Source organism: Equus caballus, chromosome 25 (assembly GCF_041296265.1).
Source record: "Equus caballus isolate H_3958 breed thoroughbred chromosome 25, TB-T2T, whole genome shotgun sequence".
Lineage (NCBI taxonomy): Eukaryota > Metazoa > Chordata > Mammalia > Perissodactyla > Equidae > Equus > Equus caballus.
The window spans coordinates 14,485,008-14,498,330 of NC_091708.1; positions in this window are offsets into that span (position 1 = coordinate 14,485,008).

Genomic DNA, 13,323 nt, shown 5'->3' on the forward strand with positions numbered 1-13,323 from the left:
GCTCAAAAATCTAACTGGGAAAATGAGAGGCACATGTGAAACTGTTGGCCAACAGAGCAGTTTAAAATAAAGTGCTAAATTGAATGGTACAGATGGTTAATAACTAGAAAATGTACAATAAAATGTTAAGTATATGGTCTTGGCAACTAATTTTGATGAAGTTTAAGGAAAGAGCAATAGAGTGTAGAGATCTCAGGAAAGGCTTTATCAAGGAAGTGGTGCCAGAGTTAAGTCTTAAAGGTTGGACAGGAGGCAGTGGGCATTCCGGGTGGGAGTAAAGTCAGAATAGCAAAAAAAGAGCCTGACAGTCAGTGGGTAGGGATAAGCAGGGAGAACCAATTAAATAACCACAAATTGTGAATGTTATAAAACAAAGCCAAACAATTCAGATCACACCTAACAAACAAAATTATAATAGAAATACCATGTCTGCTCCCCAAACACATGCACATTCTAACACATTCTTGGAAAGAGTGCTGTGACGTTGATTTATATCTGACAGTCCAAGTGAAAAATGAAAGAGCTGCCAAATCTGCCTATATAAATCCCAGTGATTTCACATGTTTTTATGCTATGAACTGAAGGCAGAAAAAGAGATTTAAGCCTTAGAGACAGCAGACAATAAAACGGTACCCTAGTGAAGTTTCTCAGAGGAGCCACTACAATCATATTTATCATGTCCAAGACTGACATTAAGTCTAACGTGCAGACGCTCTCCTGCATTCAGACGCACAATATTCAACAACTCTAACAGGTGAATATATTGAGTTACGTAGAGAGGGACCGTAGAACTGCGGTATTACGCAGAATCCAACACTCAGTAGGAGCCACATTAAGCTGCCTCTGTCAACAGCCAAGATGACTGACAAGACCCTCCTCCAAAACCTTCCTGGATAAAAGTACTTCTCTCTTCTGCCTGTGGAGTCAAACCCTTGGGCTGCAAATGCCTTGAGCAACTGATCAGAACCAAAAGTGCTACCTAAGTAAGAGAAGTCTGGGTGTGCTTGTCGGGAATCCCGACTGGTCCGTGAACAGGAGGGATCCTCTGTCTTGGCAAGATTACAAATCCAAACCCCGGTCGGATGAAAACATCATTGCTGCTGCTTTCTTGCCCCTGGAAAGAACGCCTGCCTTTCTGTCCTCACTACAGAGCCCCGGTTCTTAGCTGACAGGCTACTGTTCTGATCAAAAGCCCACCTGAGAGGTGAGAATCCCAGGCACAGGGATCTCCGGCAGAAATTCGTCTCTGCCAAAGCAGCCCCCAGGGAGGAGGTTTCTAATTTGGTTGATCACCAGAAGCTTCTGGCAGCAGTTTCAAAGTGTGGATTCTCCAAACCCACCCCAGGCCTCCTGAATGGAATCTCCAACAGTCTGTAAGTGGGGGTTGAAGTCATGGATCATTATGCTGTTCAGAACTGTTTACATGAGGTTGAAAGGGACAGATTCCAGTTGGTGTAGGTGTCACTTCTCTCTACTTGATTTCTTCCTTTTACAAGAAAAGGAGAGTCAGGGAACCCATTACATTCTCATTCTTGCCTGGGATGCCAGAAAACTGAAAGCTAATAGTAACTCTTCCTGGCTTAGATTTCTAGGTACAATTGTTTCCCTTTCTCTTGTTAGGTCCTTCAAGTAATCTTTCAAAATGTAACTTTGAATTAAGTCACGTAGAAGTAGTCAGAGCATAAATCACAAATTAGTGCAATGTAATTCCAATTCAAGCTTTACCTTCAGTTTCAGAAAGTTATCTTCTCTATTCGGCTTACACCTGTGGGTGAACCTTGCATTTTACAGCTTCAGGCCAATGATGGGGCTCCCATGCACCTGCCTCACTGGACGAATGACAGAGGATGAAGGCCCCAGAAGAACAACTCATGTCGACAGAGTGGAGGAACGAAGGCCTTGTTCTGTGGCTCCAGAAATTCAGTTGTTCCCTTTCAACCCAATTATCTGCCAAAGAGACCCAGCTGTGGTATAGTAAAAACAAGGTGTGAACCTACAGTCAAAGAACTGGGCTTCAAATTCCAACTCTGCATGGCTTTCCCTAAGTCACTGCCTCTGTAGGTCTTGTTTCCTCAATAATAAAATGGGGGTAACAACCTTGATCTTGCCTGTCTCTTGGGGTTATCGTGACAGTTCTTGTGACATTCGTAAAAATGTTTTATAGGATGCAAATTAGTTAACAACTAAGGGAAATATGTCAGAAATGCTAAATAAAATATACTCAGATGCGATAACTAACTCTTCGTCAAAAGGGGCTTTCTTGTTCCTAGGAAAGGGTGGTAGGTTTTTAAAAAAACATTGAGAGTATTCTAATGTTCTTTTCAAACAGATGAAACCTTGCAAGAGAACAGTGGGTGAGCGCAGTGCAGTCCCCAGCTGGGAGGATGGCCTTTGGGTGGCAGGGTCTTTTGGTTGACATTGACTTTGCACTGATCGGGTAAGGCTTGGAGCCTTGTATTCAGTCCTTGACAGCCCACTGTAGGAGGGCATCACCACCTAGAGTGTGTCCAAAGGAAACAGATCAGAGTAACAAGGGACCTGAAAACCATGGCCCATTAAAAATAGTTAAAGGAACTCAGCGCACATAGACTGGAGCAGACTCAGGGGACATGGCCCCGTCTTTAGATGCACATAGTGACATAGGTTAGTCATGTAAAAGAGGGAATAGCTTCTTTCAGTGTGGATTCCCCAGAGTGTTAAAGTTGCCGGAGACAAGACGTCGATTAAGGGGAAGACAAATTTCAGAATGGAGTACCTGAACACGTGCGATGGTGAACTCCTACAGCATCAATTGTCAGATGTTTCAAGAGAGATTCTTGCCCTTGGCGAGAAGTTGCAATAGATGATAATCTTTGAAACGTTCTGACCATAAGATGTTCTAAACCAGTCCCTTCATCACTGGCAGACACAAAGTTTCTCATTCTTGGAAACAAACTAAAATCCTTCTGCTGAAGAACCTAAATTGGACTTCAGGTAGTAGAGTTTGGGAGTAATTACTGAGAAAGGCTTGGCTTTGGGACTCGAAGCCCAGCCCATGCTGAAAGTCGTGCCCTTCGACATCGTCTACATGGACCGCTTTGACTGCCGGCTTCTCAGATCAGAGCTTAACGCGGCCCCATCCCCCGACGCTGCCTCCCTGGCACCAAGCCAAAAATCCGCGGCTGCCATTTGTGTTTTCATTTAGTAAATAAAGATCAGAAATGGCTGCTGTTTTAATAGATTGAAAACTCTGGTCTGCAAATAAATATCTTGGGGGAATTAGAGGAGATTTGGAGGACAACAGTCAATCTCAATATAATTAAAAATAAGCTCTCACCTGCTACTAATTTCCTTCTTGTTTCTTTGCTAACAGAAATCTTTGTTTGAACAAAGAGGTAAAAGGCACAGTTAGAAGCTGTTTACATAGTGCAAATGAGAGTGCTAATTGTAGGGAGCCTGCATGTTAATGAGAAAGAGGTTATTTATCAGTGTGAAATTCTGAGTGCAATAAATTGCAGGTGATATTTCAGGAAACATTCATTTTCTAATGATTTCTTTTCACCTCCAACAGTGGCCCCAAATCAAAGTGCAGTGTGTTGTAATGAAATAAGAATTGGTCTGGAAGCCAGGGGATCTGGTTGTGGTCCATAGCTTGCTGTACGCCCTAGAATAAGTTGCTTTCCCTCTCTGAGTTTCAGGCTCAGTATCTGTGAATGTTAGTCATCTGTTTCCGTCCAGCTCTAACCATCATGGTATAAGCACCAGAAGCGTACCTAATCCTTCTGCTAAGAAATAAGTTTCTTTTCCTTGGGATAAGCTTTGTTGCTCTGAAACCAACTTATAAAAATACATTCTAGGAAAGGGCCTGGCTTCCTAGTTCCTAGGTTTTCCCCTACCCTGGCTGCTACGGTTCTGCCCAGCTCTTTTTGAGGAACTCACCGAAGATCCCTGGAAGCAAGCCTCAGAGCAGCACCACAACATCACATGCTCCCAGCCGCCCCCTCAGGCCCTCTCGGCAGCTGGGAGAGGCTCCCAGGCTCCCTCACTTCCCTGTGACTCATTTATTCAACGAATATTCTTTGAGCACCCACTGTGTGCAAGGCACCTGCTAAACACTGGGAACACAGAATTCTGCAAGGCAAACATAGGCCATGCCTACATGGAACCAATGGGGAAGTCAGACACGAAACAAATAATTATCCAAATAACAATGTAATAAGCACTAAGTGTCGAAAATATGGGATGCTGTGACCGGGGACCTCACTTATCCTGGAGGGTCAGGAAAGGCCATCCTGAGTGACATTTGCACTAAGACCTAAAGTTGAAGAAAGCAGGTCATGGGGGAGACAGAGGACAAGAGGGGGAAACAGTACACAGGACCTAGGGTAAGAAGGACCCCAGCATCCAGCCCTGGAAAGGTCAGTGTGACCAGAGGACTTTGAGCACCAGAGAAGGGACAAACAGAGGCTGGAGAAGTAAGTAGGGCCAACTCCTGTAGGACTCTAGAGGCCTTGTTAGGACTTTTGGGCTCTGCCCCGAGGCAATGAGAAGCCATTCATAGATTTTAAATGAGAAAGAGGTGTGATCAGCCAGAGGGGTTGCCTCAACCACTCTCAATTGCCTGTCTAAATTCAGGTTTCTAAGGGACGTTGCAGACACCCTGGAGCCCTCCTCCATCCCCTCCCTGGGCCACACATGTATACCAAGCCCCAAGAGGAAAGGGTGTCCTAGTGTTCCAAGGAAACCAAATGTTCCAAGCGTTCCAAGGAAAATGATCCACAAATAACCCCTTCATTAAAATCCTCACTATCGGAAGGGATCCCAGCAGGGACCTTAGGGAGCCCCCCCTCCCTCCCTCCTTCCCCCCCTCCCTCAGGTGTACCAGGTGAATAGGAGAGGTGATCAGGAAGGACCCTACTCCGAGGGAAATAGAGGGTGGGAAGTGATACGCAGGGAACTCCAACGCTACAGCGCAGAAAGGAGTGGAGACACAGGAAAGGGTACAGAAAGAAAAGACAACTGTGGGCTCCCACCATGGACAACGGAGTTTTCAACTCCTCTCCCAGAAGCCTCTGCATGAACTGTGGCCAAGCATGCGTGGGGACAGATGCTCGTCCCATGAGAGGCAATAGCGGGAGGTGGGTCACAGGAAGCCTGTGGGCGATGCTAGAGGGGGAGGCTGAGGGAGATAGACTAATAGCCTTCAGCGTTTCTTAAGGTGTGATCTACAGACCATACGTTTCCTCATCAAATAGGGTGTGGTGACAATCGTCATCCCCCAGCCCCAGAATCACTGGGCCTCGTAAGTAATGCAGAGGTGGGGTCAGCACCCAGGCCCTGAAGTTGGACTAACTGGTTTCAAATCCTGATTCCACACACTTAAGTAGCTATGTGAACTCAGGTGAATTACCTCATCTATTTCAGCCCCAGCTTCCTGGCACAGAAACTGAACATCATGATAGTACCTACCTCGTAGGCTTGTTGTGAAGAGGAAATGAGATAACTCATGAAAGTTAGAATTTAGAATGATGCCCTCCTGGGACATAGGAAGACCCTGATAGTTGTTAACTATTAGTGTAACTAAGTCAGAATCTCTAAGAGTGGGCCTGGGAACCCTAGGAGATTCTTGGGACCACTCATTAAGAGTATCCATACGCCGGCCTCTGGTCTAAGCCTCTTCTGGGTCTCATCCGATTTAGTCCCATGAGCTAGCACTAATATTTCCCCACCTTAGAGATGAAGAAATGGAGACCTTGAGGGCTCAATACCTTGTCCAAACCCAGATCCTGAAATTCTGATACTCTTCAGGAACAGCACACCCCACCAGGCTAGAGGCAGAGAGGGCAGCCCAGGGGACCTGAGCAGGTACCACTCATGAGCTCAGAGAGGGGCTGCGAGCAGAACCTATGGCCTCTGCCCAGTTAGGGGGTGGATTTGAGGAAGGGCTGCCACTGATGGGTAGACCTGACCCCCAGAAGGAATGGTGCCTCCCCCCGCATGATTAAGGAAGCCAAGGGGAAGGGCTCAGCCTGACGATTGTTGAAAGCCAGCTCAGCCCTGCCTGCTGCCCATCTGCCAGCCGCTCTTCGCTCCTCCGCTGCACTCACCTGCATGGCACTAGCCCTCCAGGCGCTTGCACGCCTTTCTCCTGGCACAGAGCCCGGTGCATAGGGTAGGTGTTTATGAGTGTGTCAACCCCTCTCAGGCCTTGACCACATAACTGAAGTCTGACTCTGTCCTCAGAGCCAAGCGTGGTGCTTGGATGGTGGGAGGCAGGAAGGAATGAAGGAACCATCCGGGGCAGAGCAAGCCCCCAAATCAAAAGAGTTTGATCCGTCCAGGGGCCAAAAAGATAAATAAGACTGGCAGTCAGAAGTCTTGCGTTTCAGTCCCGACTCTGCTGTGTGCCCGTCAGCACATTACTTGACATCTCAATATCTGTTTCATTGTCTATAAAATGGCTACGCTAATCATTCAAATGAGCAAATGGATTTGAAAGATGCTTGTACACGATAAACTAATGAACAAAGACAAGATATTGGTGCCATGTGTATAGAGACATGGTAGTGCCATATGAGATTGGAGTAAAAATTATTATGTGCCTGGCCATCTCAGGCAGAACTGGGCTCCCTTTCTTTGTGTCCCACTCACCCTCCACAGCCTTCCATCGTCGCCCCCGACACCTTGTTGCACTTGGTAACTGTCTATTGGTTCCCCTCCCTAGACTGAGAGTCCAGCCTCTGAAGAAGCCGTTCTTTGGATGCACCCCCTCCAATGGCGGCAGTGGAAATCTACCCCAACTTGCCAAGGCATGATCTGCCTAGGCAGCCTGCTTCTTTGGGACTGACCCAGTGACTGTTTGACCGCAAAATCCTTGGTAAAAGGAATTGAAAATTCTTGCTTCTGATCAACAAGCTTCCCCTGCCATGCAAATTAGGACACGTCCATAGGGCAAATTACCACACAGTGGAGTCTCATGTCCTCAGACCGGAAGCCACACCTACCTCAGAGACGCTGCCCTCCCTCTGCTGTGACACCTCTGGACTATGGGCCCGTCTGGTGAGCCAAGCACGCACACATGGAGAAGGCAACTGAGCAGGGCCCACACTCCTACCAGGACCGAGCCCGACTCTCGAGGGTACAGGGTGGGCACTTAATGAAGGTTTGATGAATGAACGAACAAATGAATGAATGCATGATCCCTGCAAAAAGAGGGCCTTTCCATTTCAAAAACTCTAAAGGTAAAATTTCACACCAATCGCAATTTCTTCTGGATACATAGATGCCGGGCGGAAGAACACTAGTTGCAGTAGATACCTAGGTGGAGCCACTGACAGGCACAAGAGCATCCCATATTCCTCAGGAAGCCCTACAACAATCCTGGGGGAAAGGAACTGCCTTGGTCCCTCACACTCCTCCCTGCTCCCTCCCTGTCTCCCTGCGCTGCCTGCCCCACCCTCCAGCCCCTTCACCTCCTCAGTTCATCCTTCAGATCTGACCTGAGCAGAAAGGTCAGTTCTTCCAGAAAGTCTTCTTGAAGGAGGATCTGAAGGAGTGAGACGCCCACATTCTTTCTAGGACAGCTCGGCTGCCTATCAACTCATTGCAAAGGTCCCGGTCTAGAGGGGAGAAAGAGAGAGACTCAAATGTAGGGCTTACCAAAGGAGGGAAGGTGGGATCCCTGTTGGACTCATTAGAATTAATTACTAGCAAACCACCAGGTTTACAGGAATAACTGCAAAGAAAGGGGAGCCACTAGGCAGGGTGGAAATCAGCTCTTCTGCAAAACAAGAAACTGAACCAACATGCAGTTTTCCGTGGCAACACGCAGGGAAATTTCTAGGAGGGGCACAGAAGTCTGTCGTGGTCCTGTTTCCCTTCCTACTGGAGGTGGAGAACAATGGCGCCTACTACACGTGGTCCGCCCCCGAGAATTCACAGTTGAAGAGTCTCGAAGTATCTTTCCATCCATTTGTTTTGTGAGGGGAATCGTAGTCAAGAAGGCATCTGAGTATGAAACAAATAAGAAAAGTATTCAAACAGACAGGAACTTAAAACCAAAGTCGGTAGCCTAAAAAGTGGTGAAGAAAGGAATGAAAATTTCCCACCAGTTCTTACCATGATGGGAAAGTCCCAGTTAAAAAAAAAAAAGGCAACGACTTCTATTCCCTGTACCAAACTCAGTGAGGCTCAGAGTGAGACTCGGGCACCAGGAAGTAGGAAGAATCTTGTACCATCCCCCCGGACACACACAGCCCCCTCCCAGGAAATCAAGAAGTGCCTCCTCTACCATACCGGATGCTGCAAACTAGAGGGTGCTAGCATTCAAAAATAGGAGCCCCCAAGACTCAAACTCTCAGGGCCAGCATCCGATGGTGCAAAGATCAAGGGCTCTGAGGCTGCTACGCTCAGATGGGACTCACTTCCAAGTCACACAATCGGAAGCAAATCACTCGCCCTTTCTGAGCCTCCAATGCCTCACCTGTGAAATGGGGAAAGGATCTCTTGCACAGGATGTTACCGGCTTTCAACGATATGACTGATGTCAAGCACCCGACACACAGCCTGTGAAATAGCAGTGCCTCAGAAAATGTTCTGAGTCCTTCCTTCCTATCCATAGATTTACTCGAGAACAAAGAAGTCAGAAGAAACCTGGAGACTTCTCTATTAGATAAAAGAAACTAAAAGATGAGAGAAGTCATTTCTTCTTCTAATTAAAAGTTATGAGTATTAAGAGTACCTTCTTTGACCCACCAAAAGAAGGTTAGGGTCCTTCCTAGGTGGCCCTTCAGCCCCTTGAAAACATCCCCAATCACAGCATTTAGGCCACTTGTAGTTATAAATAATATGATCGCCTGCTGACCTGTCTCCATCATCTGCTAGATCATAAAATTTAGAGTGTGATCAGGGACAGCGTGCATCTTCTTCATAGACGTCTATTCAGCCCTCGGTGCAGGCTCTGAACATTTGCATAATTAATCAACCTATACTTTTTAAATGAATTAATTAATATTTATTATTATTTAGGAGAACTACATAGCCTAAAAATATCTTACACTAAAAATCTGGATCAAAATCTGAAATAACATCAATAACAAGACTGGAGAATGGAAGGCAGGAATAAAAGATCAGTTAAGGATGTGAAACTCTGACTTCAGGAGGGAAAATTCAAAAGCTATGGTTTTACTCTCTTCTCTAAAACTTAGACAAAATAGGTTACAAATGCTTTTTAATTATGAAAGTAATGATTTGAAGAATTTAAAGTAAAACATAGACTTCCCAAAACAATGGAGAAGTTAAAAGAAAAGAAACTATATACCATATATAAAAAATGACCTACTCAAAGGTAAGAAGGAAGTAGAAAAAAGAAAGTTAATGAAAAAGATGACAAAAAATATATATAAAATATATCTGTCTTAACAAAAATGGCTTACAACCCCCTATTCAAAGAATCCCAGATTGGATCAAATAACAAAACCTAACTATTTGTTGTTTACCAGATACACCTTAAAACAAATCAGCCCAACAAAATAAAGAACAAGCGAAGGAATGTCATGTAAGGGCACACACAGAAAGCAGGACTACAATGTTACTATCGGATAACATTGAATACCAGGCAAATGCAAGAGAGACCATTTTATATTGGTAAAGGGTTCAATTACAATGAAAATATAATTATCATGAACATTTAATGCCAAAGAATATTCCATCAACACACGTAAAGCAAATATTGTTAGAAATACAAAGAGAAAAATGACAGAAATGTGATCAAATTCAGAAATGCTAACACATCTGTCCATGACAGCTAACATAAATGAAAAAGTAAGCAAGGGTTAAAGGTGATGATTAATCTATTTATGAAAATTTATTTGATCCACACATTTATAAAATTTTACAATTTGATATTGTACAAACAGAGAATATGCTTTCTTTTCCAAGACCTACAGACTGTTTATAATAATTTAACACATTAGGATATAGAGAAAATTTCAAAGTCCCAAAACCAACGTTTCACAAGCTGTATCTTTCAACATAATTTAACCAAATTATAAATTAATAAAAAGAGTTTAAAGAAAAGCCCATTCCCTTAGAAATTAAAAAAAAGCAATCTACTAAACAACAGTTAAAGAAGAGAGAGATATTATAATTGTAGACAATTTTAAAGGTTAAGATGAGAAAACTATATACATAAATTTATATGAAAGATCCAAACTATTCTCAGGAAAAAAGTCCATAGTCCTAAATATTTCAATATTAGACAAGAAAGATAGAAAAATGAACTACTATTTTATTTAAAATCTAGAGAAAGAACAACAGAATGACTTTTTAAAATAAGAGAAAGGAACAAATAAACATAACAGAGCATAATAAAGGTAAAGGAATAAAGAAGACTAATTAAATAGCCAGAATTCAGAATTCGTAAAAAACAAACATACAGGGGCCAGCCCGGTGGCACAGCAGTTAGGTGCACACCTTCCGCTTTGGCAGCCTGCGGTTCGCTGGTTAGGATCCCGGGTGCGGACATGACACCACTTGTCAAGCCATGCTGTGGCAGGCGTCCCACATATAAAGTAGAGGAAGACGGGCACAGATGTTAGCTCAGGGCCAGTCTTCCTCAGCACAAAGAGGAGGATTGGTAGCAGATGTTAGCTCAGGGCTAACCTTCCTCGAAAAAAAAAAAATACAAAAAACCCAAGAACTAGTCTTTGAACAGGGCAGTAATGTAAATAAGTTTCTAACATGCAATTAAGAAAGAAAGGGAGGATTCTGGGAAGATGAAGGTGACAGTGGCGGGATGGTTTTTGGATATTCTCAAATCTCCACATAAAGACAGAGCAACTAGAAAGAAACACCCAAATCCACAGACAGTGGATTTTCTTTACAACAAAACTAGGTGACCAGGTGTCTCCATGAGCCCCTAAATACAAGAGGGTGGGACAAATCTACTAGAGTCAACATCTGCGTATCACTGGCACCTGTGCAGGAGAGTGCGGCAGGATGCAACAGGATGGATCTGAGAACAGGAGCCCCTAAAGGGCCAGCAGGTTTTCACTTTTGGAAGACAGAAGAGTGGCAGCTAAAAGTGGGAGGGCGTTTGCTCACTCCAATAGGGGAGAAGTACTGCCCAAAGCAGGGCGGGCAGTCCCGGGCCTATGAAATAGGAGAAATGGGAGAGAGATATTTGCACTGAAAACTTTTTTCTATACTGAAAGATTAAAAATGTAAAAGAAACGGAACAATTTTGAGAAAACATAAATTATTTAAATTGATCCAAGAAGATATAGAATATTTGAATGGGGATGGAAAACCATGGCATAAATTTTAAAATTACTTTCCCTAAAAACGATAGGCACACATGGTGTGATGGAAAAATTCTTTCAGATCTTCAAAAAACAGATTAATTCTCTTTATTTCAATGTTTGAGAATAAAATTAATAAATAAATATTAACAAAGTAACCATACCAAAAACAGCCTATGAAACAAAATTATTTATGAACTTAGATGCAAAAATTCTAAAGAACTTACTTACAAATCAAACACAGTATCATAGAAAAAAAATAATAATCCTTGTTCAAGTAAGATATAACCTAGGAAATCTACTAAGGTAATTTATTCCATGACAGGTTAAGAGAGGAAAAAAAACCCCATTATATCAGCCTAATAGAGCATGAAAAGTCTTAATAAAATATCTGTTCCTGACAAAAAGATTCTTCATAAATTAGAAAATTTCATCCTTAACATGATGAATAACATGTATCTTACCAATATATACAACTTCAGATATTATGATGAAGTACTAGAAATATCCTCATTAAATAGTAAGATAAGCCTTCCCGGTATTACCACTATCATTCAAAATTATTCTAGAATTTCCTGCCAATCCAATAAGTAAAGAAAAAGGAAAAAGAGTTAGGGATACTGGAAAGGAAAAAAAATTATTGTTTGCTGATGTTGAAATGATCATCTTAGAAAATCTGAAAAAATAAAAATAAAAATAATTAGAGATAATTCTCTCCTCTAAAATGTTCTTCTAATTAAACAGGAAAAATAAGGAAAATAACTTTTTTTGATAAGCAGTATAATTACATTTAAAATCAAAAGATGTACCCCATTAATACCCTTTATCTCCTTGCCAACATTAAGTTTATTCTGAGCTCCAGGTCATATTTTAATTAAAGAGAGATTAATTTTTTGACTCTGCCTCTGTTTGGAAAAGTAAACATTATTTGTGTTTGTCTTATTATAAACAAAATACAGTCGTTATAGAAATTTTAAAAAGTAAAAACAAGCAAAACTAAGAAGCAAGTAAAAATTACCCACAAATCACAGAAAACCACCATTAATATTCTGAAATATGTTCACCACTTATTTTGGTCTACTTATCCATGTTATATAATTAATCTTTTGTCTATGTAAATTTCTTCTTCAGATAAAGCTAAAATTCAGTTTTCTGGTTTTTCAATCTAGTTAGTTCAATAATGGTCCCCTGTGATATCAAGGCCCTAATCCCTGGGACCTATGAATGTTACTTTATATGGCTAAAGGGTCTTTGTAGATGGATTAAGTTAAGGATCTTCAAATAGGGAGATTCAATCTGGTTTATCCAGATGGGCTCTAAATGTAAGCACCCGTGTCCTTGTAAGAGGAAGCAGAGAGGAAGACACAGAAGAAGAAGGCAACGTGACAACTGAAGCAAGATGCCCTCCTGCTGGCTTTGAAGAAGCCACGAGCCCAAGACATACAGCTGCCATTAGAAAGCTGGAAAGGCAAGGAAACGGACTCTCTCCTAGAGCCTCCAGCCTCACGGCCCTGCTGACACCTTGATTTCAGCCCAGGTGTAACTGATTTTCAGACTTCTGACCACCAGGACCGTAAGAAAATAAATGTCTATCGTTTTGAGTCACCAAGTTTGTGGCAACTTGTTACAGCAGCAATCAGAAACCAATGCACTTATGAAGTCATCTTTGATAAAAAGGCAAGTAAGCAGCAATGTTGTATAATTAGACATTAATCTTGGACACTGAAAAAGCAAAGTACGAAAACTTCCAAAAGCAAACAAACAAAAGAACGAAGGTGTGCTCCCATGGCAAAGGACTCGACGTGGAGTTTAGATTCCAAACTCTGAAGGACACTGAACTCCTTTCAGCAAAGAGATTGGAGCATTTAAATTTTTAAAAATAAACTAATAATTTCCATATAAAAAAGAAAGGTTAAAGTTTAGAAGGCAGGTAATATAAACCCATAATGAACACAAAGAAGACTGGATCAGTAAAAATAACTGTCAGAAATCCTGAATGTGATAAGGCTTCAGGGGGGTGGGAGTGAACAATGCTGGACAACAT